The sequence below is a fragment of the Anomaloglossus baeobatrachus genome, chromosome 4, assembly GCF_048569485.1.
Source record: "Anomaloglossus baeobatrachus isolate aAnoBae1 chromosome 4, aAnoBae1.hap1, whole genome shotgun sequence".
Lineage (NCBI taxonomy): Eukaryota > Metazoa > Chordata > Amphibia > Anura > Aromobatidae > Anomaloglossus > Anomaloglossus baeobatrachus.
The window spans coordinates 521,641,209-521,654,239 of NC_134356.1; positions in this window are offsets into that span (position 1 = coordinate 521,641,209).

Sequence of the window (13,031 nt, forward strand, 5' to 3'; positions counted from 1 at the left end):
AGCCTCACATATATTATCACATAGGCTAGGTTCATATACAGGATAGGTTCAATATACACACTATATCCCTGTAGATTGACAGCCCACTCATAACTGTTTTCCAACCATGTCTCTGTTATCCCCACCATATCATAATTTTCCTCCAACAATATTAATTGCAATACATAAGTCTTGTTGGTGTGGCTTCTGGCATCAGTGTACATTCATTAATGTATTTATTTGTACCTCTATTCCTTCTTAGTGTATTGACTGTTCTAACCCCTACACTCATGCCGCCCCCACTAATATCACTTAAGTTCAGGTAACTATCTACATTATCTTCACCACCTGCACAATAATTAACCTTCCCACATCCTTAGTTTAAATACTCCTCCAACCTTCAAGCTATTTTCCCCCAAGCACAGCTGCACCCTCCGTAATAAGGTGCAGTTATTTCTCAGCATAGAGCCAGTAGCTAACAGAGAAGTCGGCCCAGTTCTACAGGAAACTAAAACCCTCCTCCTTACACCAATTCCTGAGCCACTTATTTACCTCACTAATCTCCTGCTGCCTCTCTGGTGAGGCACATAGTACAGGTGCAGAGAAAACTACCTTAGAGGTCTTTTCTACCTTTAGGTCCTAGTTTTTGTCCTAATACCTTGAAATAGTTTTTAAGGACCTTCCGACTACTTGTAACTTTGCCATTGGTACCGATGAGCACCATGCCTGCTGGGACCTCAACAGCCCTTCAAAGTAACCTGTCAACCCAATCTACAATGTGCCAAAGGCCAAGGTCACAATAGTGTATAGCAGTGGTTCCCAAACTTCAGTCCTCACGACCCCCAACAGGTCATGTTTTCAGGATTTCCGTAATATAGCACAGATGATGCCTTGATAATGATTCCATCACCTGTTCAATAGCAAGGAAATCCTGAAAACATGACTTGTTGGGGGCCATGAGGACTGGAGTTTGGGAAACACTGGTGTATAGCATCCGATGTGAGAGCATCAGATGCAATATGCTAATGACACTCAGCTCAAACTGGCTGAGTGTTCGTCTACTGTGCTCAGATTCCCTCGCATGAGAGAATCAGAGTACAGGTGAGGAGAAGAGGGAGAGATTAAGCTATCGATCTTCTCCTTTGCCTGTCTCTGCATATATCAGACTTCACTCGGATAACAAAAAGAAGAAGAAGGCACCCCTTCTTTTCTTGGACTAGCAAAACATGTGTCGCGGGCGGAGGAGGGGACGCCGCTCTCTCCCACTGCTCGGGTCCGGCTGCCGCTGCTGCCGCGGCCTGCTGCTGCTCGGTGGCTCGAGCGATGGGCCGGATCCCGGGGACTCGAGCGGCGCTCCTCACCCGTGAGTGAAAAGGGATTGGTTTTTGGGATTGTTTATTGTCCGTGACGCCACCCACGGTTGTGGTGATTGTGTTGACACCACCGCTGCTCTGTATGGGGATCCCGGGAGCGGTGACAGGGAGCAGCAAAGTTGTTGGTTCTCCCCTCCGTGGGTAGGGGGTAGTGGTCCCGGGGCCCAGTGATGAGGTGGGTGATGAGGGATGGTGGGGCCGGTGCAGGGCTTGACGGGGTGCAGGGACGCGGGGGCAGTGCTGTGCCTCATGGCACTGTGGTACTCACTCAGCCTGAGACGATGACACAGTTCTCGGTAAAACACACGGCTGGAAAGACGGTTCCCGCGGACGGCTGCACTTGCTTTTCCCCAGTAGTTGACGGTGACGGTCCCTTTTCCTGCACCTAAGATGATGTTGGTAGCGATGGGTTCCCACCGGTAACCCGCTCCCCGGCTCGGATATGGGCCGGAGGAGCCCCTCTTTGCCCGCAGGCGCTGGCCCTGAGAAACTGGTGCCCTGGCGGTGGCGGTGTCTCTCTCTAACGGTTGGACTGTTGCCTTCAATCGGGACTTGGTTGTTGGGAGACCCAAAGGTCCCCTTCACTGACGGATTTGGCAAATTCACGGCGACTCCTAGCCTTGCCGGGATCCGAAAGGCCCCTGCCAATGGTGCTGACTGCTCTTCGTATACCGCTCCGGTACCGCCGGGCCACCACCCGTCCACGGTCCTTTCGGCAACCTCCAAGTAGCCTCTCCTGCAGACAGTCACCGCCGTCTGCTGACCTTGCTGTTCTCAGTCCGGGGCACACACCCAGACCAACTTCAGGCTGTCTTAACTGTCACTTTCTCTTCACCCTTACTCCTCTCCTTTGCTCCTCTACCACTTCACTCCTCTCACTTTCACTTCCCTAGCTTAACTGACTGGTTTTCCCCGCCTCCAGGGCTGTGAACTCCTCGGTGGGCTCCGCCCACCGCCTGGCCCACCCCCTGGTGTGGACATCAGCCCCTGGAGGAAGGCAACAAGGATTTTTGTGTAGCTTTGATGTACCTATCTGGGGTGTAGGGTGTGGTGGTGTCATGACCTGTGACCCCTGGCTTGCCCAGGGCGTCACACATGTCTTCAGACCTAAACCCTATGGAGCATTTGTGGGGCATCCTCAAACTGAAGGAGGAAGAGCACAAGATCTCTAACATTCACCAGCTCCGTGATGTTGTCGTGAAGGAGTGAAAGAGGATTCCAGTATCAACATGTGAAGCTCTAGTAAACTCCATGCCCAAGAGAGTTAAAGCAGTGCTTGAAAATAATAGGGGCCACACAAAATATTGAAATTTTGGGCTCAATTTGGCCATTTTCACTTAGGGGTGTACTCACTTTTGTTGTCAGCAGTTTAGATTTTAATGGCTGTGTGTTGAGTTATTTCGAGGGCCCACCAAATGTACCCTGTAATACAAGTCTCATATCTTATGTGTTGTCTCATGAAAAGATACATAAAAATGTGAGACGTGTACTCACTTTTGTGCTATATTGTACCTGGTTCTTCTACCCGGTGCCGGCACAGAGCGGCTATTGACTGATCCTGCCAGCGATTTCAACTGCTTCATGTCAACAGAACAGCTCTTCTTCTTCCTGGCTGCTCTGTCAGTGGGGCGTGACAGCTGGTGTCATGCTGATTGATAGCCAGCTTCCCGCAATTAGGCAGTGTGGAGCCAGCTGTCAATCAGCATTATGTCGGCAGTCACACCCTGTCTCAACAGTGCAAAGCAAAAAAGAAGCCGCTGCTCTGTCGATGTGATGTCAGCTGAAGACACTGAATCACCAGCATGAGCGGTCTGTGGCGGAGAACAGCGCTCGACATAACAGGCAGGTAATTAGCAACTGCCTGGCTGTTAGTTCTTAGGCACATTGTAAAAAAATAAAGTACAAGATATCCCCATTAAGTTGAGTCACACTTTGATCAAATCACTCACAAGTTTGTCCGCTCACTATTTAAGATGTTTTAAATAGAGTTGTTTTTCTTTAGGTGCACTACAGTCTGCAACTCACTGCAACGTTAGGGTCTTTGGAGACCATTTTTTCCTATTCTCTACTTTTTTGGATACCAATGAAGCTAGTTTGCAGCAAGCATCCCTAATAGAATCGTCACTCAGTCTAGCCCAATGGCCATAGATGTCACTGCCATCAGCTGTGCGCTGACATCAGTCTCTGGCCCCTGATAGGCCAGCAGCCATTTTAACATCTAGGAGAGATGAACTAGCAAGAGGACGCCGCTCAGGAAGGTGAATATGTATTGTATTTATTTTCTATATTGTTATTTTCTACGTAACTGGCATATAGAAGGTTATGTGGGGGCTAATTCTGTCGATAGGTGGCTAATACTGTATATAGGGTGCTGTGGGTGGGATCATATTGTACATAGGGGAGCTATGTGTGGTTTCATGCTGTATATATGGGGATGTGTGTGAGCTGTATATAGGGTGGCAATGTGTGGGCTCATACTGTATATAGGTGAACTATGTGTGGGTTTATGCTGTTTATAGGGGGCTGTGTGTGGGCTCATGCTGTATATAAGGGGGCTGTGTGTGGGCTCATGCTGTATATTAGGGGGTTGTGTGTGGGCTTATGCTGTATATAGGGATGCTGTGTTTGGGCTGACACTGGACATAGGGGAGCTATGTGTGGGCTCATGCTGTATATATGAGGCTGTGTATGCTCATGCTGTATATAGAGGGCTATGTGTGGGTCCATATTGTATATAGGGGAGCTATGTGTGGGTTCATACTGTATATAAGGGAGCTATGTGTGGGCTCATGCTATTTATAGGGGGCTGTGGTGGGTTCATGCTGTATATTAGGGGGCTCTGTGTGGGTTCATGCTGTGTATAGGAAGTTGTGTGCAGGTCATACTGTATATGGGGGCTGTATGGAGGTCATACTGTATATTGGAGACTGTGTTGTGGTGATCATGCTGTATATAGGGGCTGTGTGGGGATCATACTGTATATAGGGTGCTGTGTGTGGCCTCAATTGGTATATGGGGGGTGTCAGCATACTTAATTGTGATCAATATTAAGTGATACAATTAATATTAATCTAAAATCAACTGCTTGTTCTCACCCACAAAGCTCTCCACAGTGCGGCACCCCCCTACATCTCCACCCTCCTCTCTGTCTATCATCCCACCCGTTCTCTACGCTCTGCAAATGACTTTCGACTAACATCCACACTAATTCGAACCTCCCACTCCCGAATCCAAGACATCTTCCGAGCTGCACCAAACCTCTGGAACGCTCTACCCCAAGAAGTTAGGACAAATCACAACTTACTCAGCTTCAGACGCTCCCTAAAAACGCATCTTTTTAGGGCGGCCTATCACACTCCCTAGCCAAACTAATTTCACCTAATCCCTCTACAACTTCTCAGAACATAACCCCACATCAAACTCCATGGCACCCAAATGCATCTCAAGGCTCTGGCCTATTGGTCCAGGAAGCCATTATCTATCCCCCATTTCCTTGAGATGGCTGGATTGTTATTGTAAATAAGCACTTGTACCTTGCCCCTCCCCCCATCTCATTGTAGATTGTAAGCTCTCACGAGCAGGGTTGCCTTTTTTCCCTTTAAATATTGTATCTTCTATAATTGTTACTTGTTTGTATATGTTTATGTATATGATATGTATATGTATATGAGCCTCCTGAATTGTAAAGCGCTGCGGAATATGTTGGCGCTATAGAAATAAGGATTATTATTAACCCCTTCAGCCCCAAGCCTATTTTGACCCTAAAGACCAGGCCATTTTTTGCAATTCTGACCAGTGTCACTTTATGAGGTTATAACTCTGGAACGCTTCAGCGGATCCCGGTGATTCTGAGATTGTTTTTTCGTGACATATTGGGCTTCATGTTAGTGGTAAATTTAGGCCGATATTTTTTGCATTTCTTTGTGAAAAAAACGGAAATTTCGCGAAAATTTTGAAAATTTTGTAATTTTCAAAATTTGAATTTTTATGCTCTAAAACCAACGAGACATATGACACAAAATAATTAATAAATAACATTTCCCACATGTCTATTTTACATCAGAACAATTTTGGAAAAAAAAAAAAAAAATTTAAGGAAGTTAGAGGGGTTCAAAGTTTATGAGCAATTTCTCATTTTTACAACAAAATTTACAAAGCCACTTTTTTTAGGGACCACATCACATTTGAAGCAATTTTGAAAGGTCTACATGACACAGAACACCCAAAAGTGACACCATTCCAAAAACGGCACCCCTCAGGCTACTCAAAACCACATTCAAGAAGGTTATTAACCCTTCAGGTGCTTCACAGTAACTAAAGCAATGTGGAAGGAAAAAATGAACATTTTACTTTTTGCAACAAAAATGTTAATTTAGCCTCAAATATTGCATATTCACAACGGTAGCAGGATTAAATGAACCCCCAAAATTTGTTGGGCAATTTCTACTGAACACGCAGATACCTCATATGTGGCGAAAAACCACTGTTTGGGCGCACGGCAGGACTCGGAAGGGAAGGAGCGCCATTTGACTTTTTTGAACAGAAAATTAGCTGGAATCGTTAGCCGCACCATGTTGCGTTTGGAGAGCCCCTGAGGTGCCGAAACAGTGGAGCTCCCCCACATGTGACCCCATTTTGGAAACTAGACCCCTCATGGAATTTATCTAGATGTTTATTGAGCACTTTGAGCCTCTGGGGGCTTCACAAAAGTTAATAGAGTTGAGCTGTGAAAATAAAAAAGTTTTTTTTTTACCACAAAATTGTTACTTCAACCAGGTAGCTTTTTTTTTCACAAGGGTATCAGGAAAAATTGCACCATAAAATGTATTGTGCAATTTCTCCTGAGTACACAGACACCTCATATGTGGTGGAAATAAAATGTTTGGGCGCACAGCAGGGCTCGGAAGGCAAGGAGCGTCATTTGACGTTTCAAACGCAAAATTGTCTGGGATAATTAGCGTATTCCATGTTGCGTTTGGAGACCCCCTGAGGTGCCGAAACAGTGGAGCTCCCCCACATGTGACCCCATTTTGGAAACTAGACCCCCATGGCATAGAAAAAAAAAAACAGCGGAAGATGGGGGGGGCACGGCAGATGGGGCGGCAGCAGATGGGGGGGCAGCGGCATATAAAGGGAGCATCTCTGATTGTGAGACGGCGGCTGGGATAGGGTGGGGGCGGATGGGAGAGGGCGCAGTGGATGCAGGAGCGGCAGAGGATGGGGGGAGGGGGCGGGTGGGGGGGATGGGGGGGAAGGGGAGTGGGAGGTGAGATTGGGGATAGTTACCCTACAGGATGGATCTAGGCAGCTGGATCACAGGAGATGAAGGAGGCAGCAGATCGGGGAGGGTGAGAGGTGGGGGAGGGAGCGCAGCGCAGATCACGGAGGAGACAGGTGAGCAGAGCACAGATCACGGAGGAGACAGGTGAGCAGAGCACAGATCACGGGGGTGAGAGGTGAGGGAGAGCGGACAGCAGATCACGGGGTGACAGGTGAGGGAGCACAGATCACGGGGGAGACAGGTGAGCAGAGCGCAGATCACGGGGGTGAGAGGTGAGGGAGAGCGGACAGCAGATCACGGGGTGAGAGGTGAGAGAGAGCAGATCACGGGGGAGACAGGTGAGCAGAGCGCAGATCACGGGGGTGAGAGGTGGAGGGAGAGTGGACAGTAGATCACGGGGGTGACAGGGGACGGAGCACAGATCACGGCGGTGACAGGGGAGAGCGCACATCACGGCGGTGACAGGGGAGGGAGCGCACATCACGGCGGTGACAGGGGAGGGAGCGCACATCACGGCGGTGACAGGGGAGGGAGCGCACATCACGGCGGTGACAGGGGAGGGAGCGCACATCACGGCGGTGACAGGGGAGGGAGCGCACATCACGGCGGTGACAGGGGAGGGAGCGCACATCACGGCGGTGACAGGGGAGGGAGCGCACATCACGGCGGTCACAGGGGAGGGAGCGCATATCACGGCGGTGACAGGGGAGGGAGCGCACATCACGGCGGTGACAGGGGAGGGAGCGCACATCACGGCGGTGACAGGGGAGGGGGCGCACATCACGGCGGTGACAGGGGAGGGGGCGGGTAGCTGACCACGGGGGTGAGAGGTGGGGGGGAGCGTGCAGCACATCACGGAGGGGAGGGGGCGAGCAGCACATCACGGAGGGGAGGGGGCGAGCAGCACATCACAGAGGGGAGGGGAGGGGGCGAGCAGCACATCACGGAGGGGAGGGGAGGGGGCGAGCAGCACATCACGGAGGGGAGGGGAGGGGGCGAGCAGCACATCACGGAGGGGAGGGGAGGGGGAGAGCAGCACATCACGGAGGGGAGGGGAGGGGGCGAGCAGCACATCACGGAGGTGAGGGGAGGGGGCGAACAGCACATCACGGAGGGGAGGGGAGGGGGCGAGCAGCACATCACGGAGGGGAGGGGAGGGGGCGAGTAGCACATCATGGAGGGGAGGGGAGGGGGCGAGCAGCACATCACGGAGGGGAGGGGGCGAGCACCGATCACGAGGGGGAGGGGCCCGGGCCGGGCAGCAGATCGGAGGGAGCGGTGGCACTATGACAGATGGAGGAGGACAGGGTGCACGATCCCTGTCCTCCTCCATCTGTCATAGTGCCACCGCTCCCTCCGATCTGCTGCACGGAGGTGAGGGGCCGGGCAGCAGATTGGGGGAACGGTGGCACTGTGGCAGATGGAGGGCGGCGGCGGCGGCAGCGGATCGGGAGGTGTGAGGGTGAGGGTGCGGGCAGGAGATCGGGGAGACAGGTGGCAGATCGCGGTGGGCAGCGGCGGCGGCGGATCGGGACGCTTTTCGTACAGTGCAATGGCAGCGCGGCAACTTCCGGGTCCCATGCTCCGGTCTCATAACAGCATGGGACCGGAGCTTGTCGCCCTGCCATTGCACTGTGTACACTCACTGTGCTCAGCGTGCTGCAGGGACAAGGGAAGCTGATGGGGGCGGTCACCGGCAACAGGTCCACTGTGATTGGAGAAATCGGTCACAAGGCCGATCTCTCCAATCAGAGCAGTGGAGCTGGGGGAGGGTGATCCAGTGAGGTCACCCAGCTCCAGCCAATGGCCAGTGCTACAGCTGCACTGGCCAGGGCTGGATTTCAATGTTTCAGTCATTTTAAATGGCTGGAACATTACAGTGGCTGTGATTGGTTGAGCGGCGTTCGTCAGCCAATCACAGCCTCCGTAGGTCCGGGGAGGAGGCACCACCCCTCCTGAGGTCAGGTACAGGTCCCCTCCTCCCCGAATCTGCGGTTTATGTTAACCGGTCGCAGTCACCGGAGGCTCCGGTGCCGCGATTCCGCCATGACGGAAAGATCCGTCCTTGGTCGTTAAGGCCCAGGGCACAAGGACGGATCTTTCCGTCCATGGTCGTGAAGGGGTTAAAGATTATTAAAATAATAATATTATTAATATGTTAATATTAATATTGAGCAAAATTAATTTCAGCATTTCGGTTTCGCCTCCACACCAATCACAATCTCTCATGTTGCCCCTTAGGAAAATTAATTGTCTACCCCTGCTATACACTCTATACAGAGCTCCTGTCTATAATGTCACTGGTGATCTCTATATAACCTGTATGCTATTCATTATATACAGTGTTCCTGTGTATAATGGTAGTAATATTAGTGTTAATAGTATAGTGGTTTTTATTCACGATCAGTATTGTATTATTTGGTCACTATGTGGTGGTAATATATGGTCTGGTCATGGTTAGAGATGACTAAACCTGATGTTTGGTGTTCAGTGTTTGTAGAAAACACAAACTTTACAAAAAAACACAGTTCGGATTCAGAGTTCGGGTGCTTTACATATGAATACCACTCAGGCAAGCATCACTGTGCTTGGGTACACTCGGTTCTCAGTCCAGTGCGGGCTGCTTGCAGTGTTTGAAGGGCTTGTACTCGGGTTAACAACAGCACGATTGGATGTAGTGTGCAGCAAAAAAAATAAAAATGGAAAAACCTTGTTCACCTGCCCCCAGAAATATTCTGTTTATGGCTGGTTATGTTACATGTGGGTGGAGTCCCAAACTGCACAATTACTGACCTCAATTGGGATTCAGGTCAAGTCCTGGTCCCAACCTGAGCTTTATCTAAAGTCCGAACTGAACTTCAATGGGTCTGCTGATCTGTAGTCATGGTGTGACAGTATTTGTCCCCTTATGTGGTATTATTCAGTCAGCATATGGTGGTAATATGTGGTCTGGTCATAGTACGGGGGTATTAGTCCCCTTATATGGTAATAATATGAGGTCTGGTCATAGTGTGGCGGTATTTGTCCCCTTATGTGGTATTATTCGGTCACTATGTGGTTGGTAATATATAGTATGGTCATAGTATGGTGTTTTTTGCCCCCAAATGTGGTATTATTCAGTTTCTATTAGGGGGTAATATGTGGCCTGATCATGCTGTGGTGGTATTTGTATTTTATATTTGGCATTATTCAGTCACTATGGGGTAATATATGGTATGGTCATGGTTTGACGGTATTTGTTCCTTATATGTGGTATTATTCAGGCACTACATGGTGGTTATATGTGCTTTGGTCATGGTGTGGTGGTATTTCTCACTTGTATGAGGCATTATTCTGTCACTATATAGTAGTAATATGTGGTCTAGACATGGTGTCACGGTATTTCTCTTGAATGTGGCATCATTCAGTCACTATGTGGTGGTAATATGAGGTCTTGTCATGGTGTGGTGGTATTTCTCTCTTTTATGTTGCATTATTCGGTCACTGTATGGTGGTAATATGTGGTCTGGGCATTACGTGGTGGTATTTGTCCCTTGTATGTGGTATTATTGTTTTTTTATAGTGGACTGTGTTGTTTTTGAAGGTCATTTGCTTTCTCCGATATTAATTAGGAGACTATTATTTCCATTGGAGATTAAATATCTGGAAGTTTACCCCACCCTGTCATGTGAATATTACACAGTGGCAGAGATAAACTTACAGGAAAAAACAAGTAATCACCTATCCACAGAATAAGTGATAGTTTATTGATCTGCTGTGACCCATACCGATCGGCAGCATGGGGAACTTTAATCCCCAATAGACTGCAGCTTGTGTTCAACCCAATCCCTGATTTATGTATTTCCTCAGTGTCTGTGATCGCAGCACTTGGCTTTTTCTACCAGCTCCAAAGAGGACGAATGGAGCTGTGGTCACACATCCAACCTGCTGCTCTATTTTAAAATGGTGATAAAAGTGCCCTGTCAGGGATAAACGTTTTTCATGCTTCCGATCAGTGACGTTTCCAATAGTTGGATTCCACCAATTGATATGAAATCACCTATCCTGTGGATTGATGATAACTTGTTTTCACCAAAGAACCATTTTAATGCAAACTACCATAATTGTACATCGCAGTTATTGTGTGCTCACAGTACATGTGCAGGTGCTGTCAGTATTTTACTGTCTACACTCCACTATAACAAGGTTAGTGGCTAACAGGTATTTCCATATAGCTGTAAAGTGGGCCCCTAGAGTCAATTCCTCCTGTGGGCCCCAGACACCCCAGTCTGACCCTGCCTCTGAGCACTCCCATTAGCCCTACTTCCATTCTATCTTGATTATTCATGCTTCTTATTTCCTGATCACCTCAGGGCTGAGTTTTGACTATTGCTGACATTGTTGAATGGCTTCAAAACTCTCAGGAAGTTTGTGCACCAGGATACCATCTGTATCTGCTAATTGGTTTCAGGCACAGGGAAAGGAAGATTCCACATACAGATACATCGCTAGAAATAATTTCCAAGACTGCATAATCGCGTTAGTTGAGTGATCACGAACAGATTGATTCTTTTGTGGATTTAGAAAAGGCTGCAATAGTCCTGAACACTAGACAATAATTAATCATACAAAGTCTTGTTACATAGTTGTGTCTATACTCACATGTTCCTTGACAGTTTCTGAAACTGTTCTGGAAAGCATGAGGCAGCAGACGGTGGAGGCGAAAATGTGGAAGAATGTGTACAGCAGTCTGGTACCAGTAGACACCTTGATGCTAGGAAAGCACTCACAACACAGAGAGCATGGAGAAGGCCCACAGCAGCAACATATCTAAAACATAAAAAATGGAGTATATTAGAATAAGATAATTGCCTTATTCTGTCTGTCTGTCTGTCTGTCTGTCTTGCTCCAAAATTGTGTCCTTACGGTGACACAAAGCGGATTGGCCACTGGCCTCGCCATGGCCCCGCCCCCCGCACGGATTGGTCGCTCGCCCTGGCTCCCCCCCACACTGATTGGCCGGCCGCTCGCACAGGCTCCGCCCCCCACACGGATTGGCCTCTCGCCCCGGCACCCTGCACGTATTGGCAACTCGGCCACGTCCCGCCCCCTCACGCAATGCACGCTCGCTCTGGCCCCGCCCCCCGCACGCATCCCCCGAACTGACACGGAGACACGACTACCAGGTGAGTACTGTACCCCCGGGAGCCCACACCAGCATACTCCGCCATCCCAGCCAACACAAACCCTCGCATTGCTGGGGTTTGCCGCCGTATGCTGGTGTGGGCTCCCGTGCGAGTGGGGGACGTGATGCGCTGGTAACCATGGTAGCATAGTTACCAGCGCATCAAGGTCCTGCAGCGGCGGAAAATACACACACACACGCACATAACAGCACACACACACACACACACATCAGATCACACTCACTCTCACACACACCTCACACACACCTCACATCGCATCCACACACTCACAGCATCCGGAGATATCGCTTGCTTCTCGGCCGCGATACTGTGCTGTGAGCTTCCAGGACCTGCCGGAGGATCACATGGCCAGAAGCATGTGGTATCTCCGGATGTTGTGAGTATGAGCGCGTATGTGCAATATCGTCAATGTGTGTGTGCGTGAGTGTATGCGATCGGGTGTGCGTGTGAGTGTATGCGATCGGGTGTGCGTGTGAGTGTATGCGATCGGGTGTGTGCGATCGGGTGTGTGTGAGTGTATGCGATCGGGTGTGTGTGTGAGTGTATGCGATCGGGTGGGTGTGAGTGTATGCGATCGGGTGGGTGTGAGTGTATGCGATCGGGAGGGTGTGAGTGTATGCGATCGGGTGGGTGTGTGTGTGTGTGAGTGTATGCGATCGGATCTGTGAGTGTCGGCAGAGGAGCACGGCGTGCTGGAGGAGGCTGGGAGGAGAGAGGCTGATCCTGGGGAAGGCTGGGAGGGGGAGGCTGATGCTGGGGGAGGCTGATGTTGGGGGAGGCTGGTAGGGTGTAGGCTGATGCTGGGGGAGGCTGATGCTGTGGGAGGCTGGGAGGAGAGAGGCTGATGCTGGGGGAGGCTGATGCTGGGGGTGGCTGGGATGGGGGAGGCTGATGCTGGGGGAGGCTGGAAGGAGAGAGGCTGATGCTGGGGGAGGCTGATGTTGGGGGAGGCTGGGAGGGTGTAGGCTGATGCTGGGGGAGGCTGGAAGGAAAGAGGCTGATGCTGGGGGAGGCTGATGCTGAGGGAGGCTGGGAGGTGGAGGCTGATACTAGGGGAGGCTGGGAGGAGAGAGGCTGATGCTGGAGGAGGCTGGGAGGAGAGAGGCTGATGCTGGGGGAGGCTGGGAGGAGAGAGGCTGATGCTGGGGGAGGCTGGGAGGAGAGAGGCTGATGCTGGGGGAGGCTGGGAGGCGGAGGCTGATGCTGGGGGAG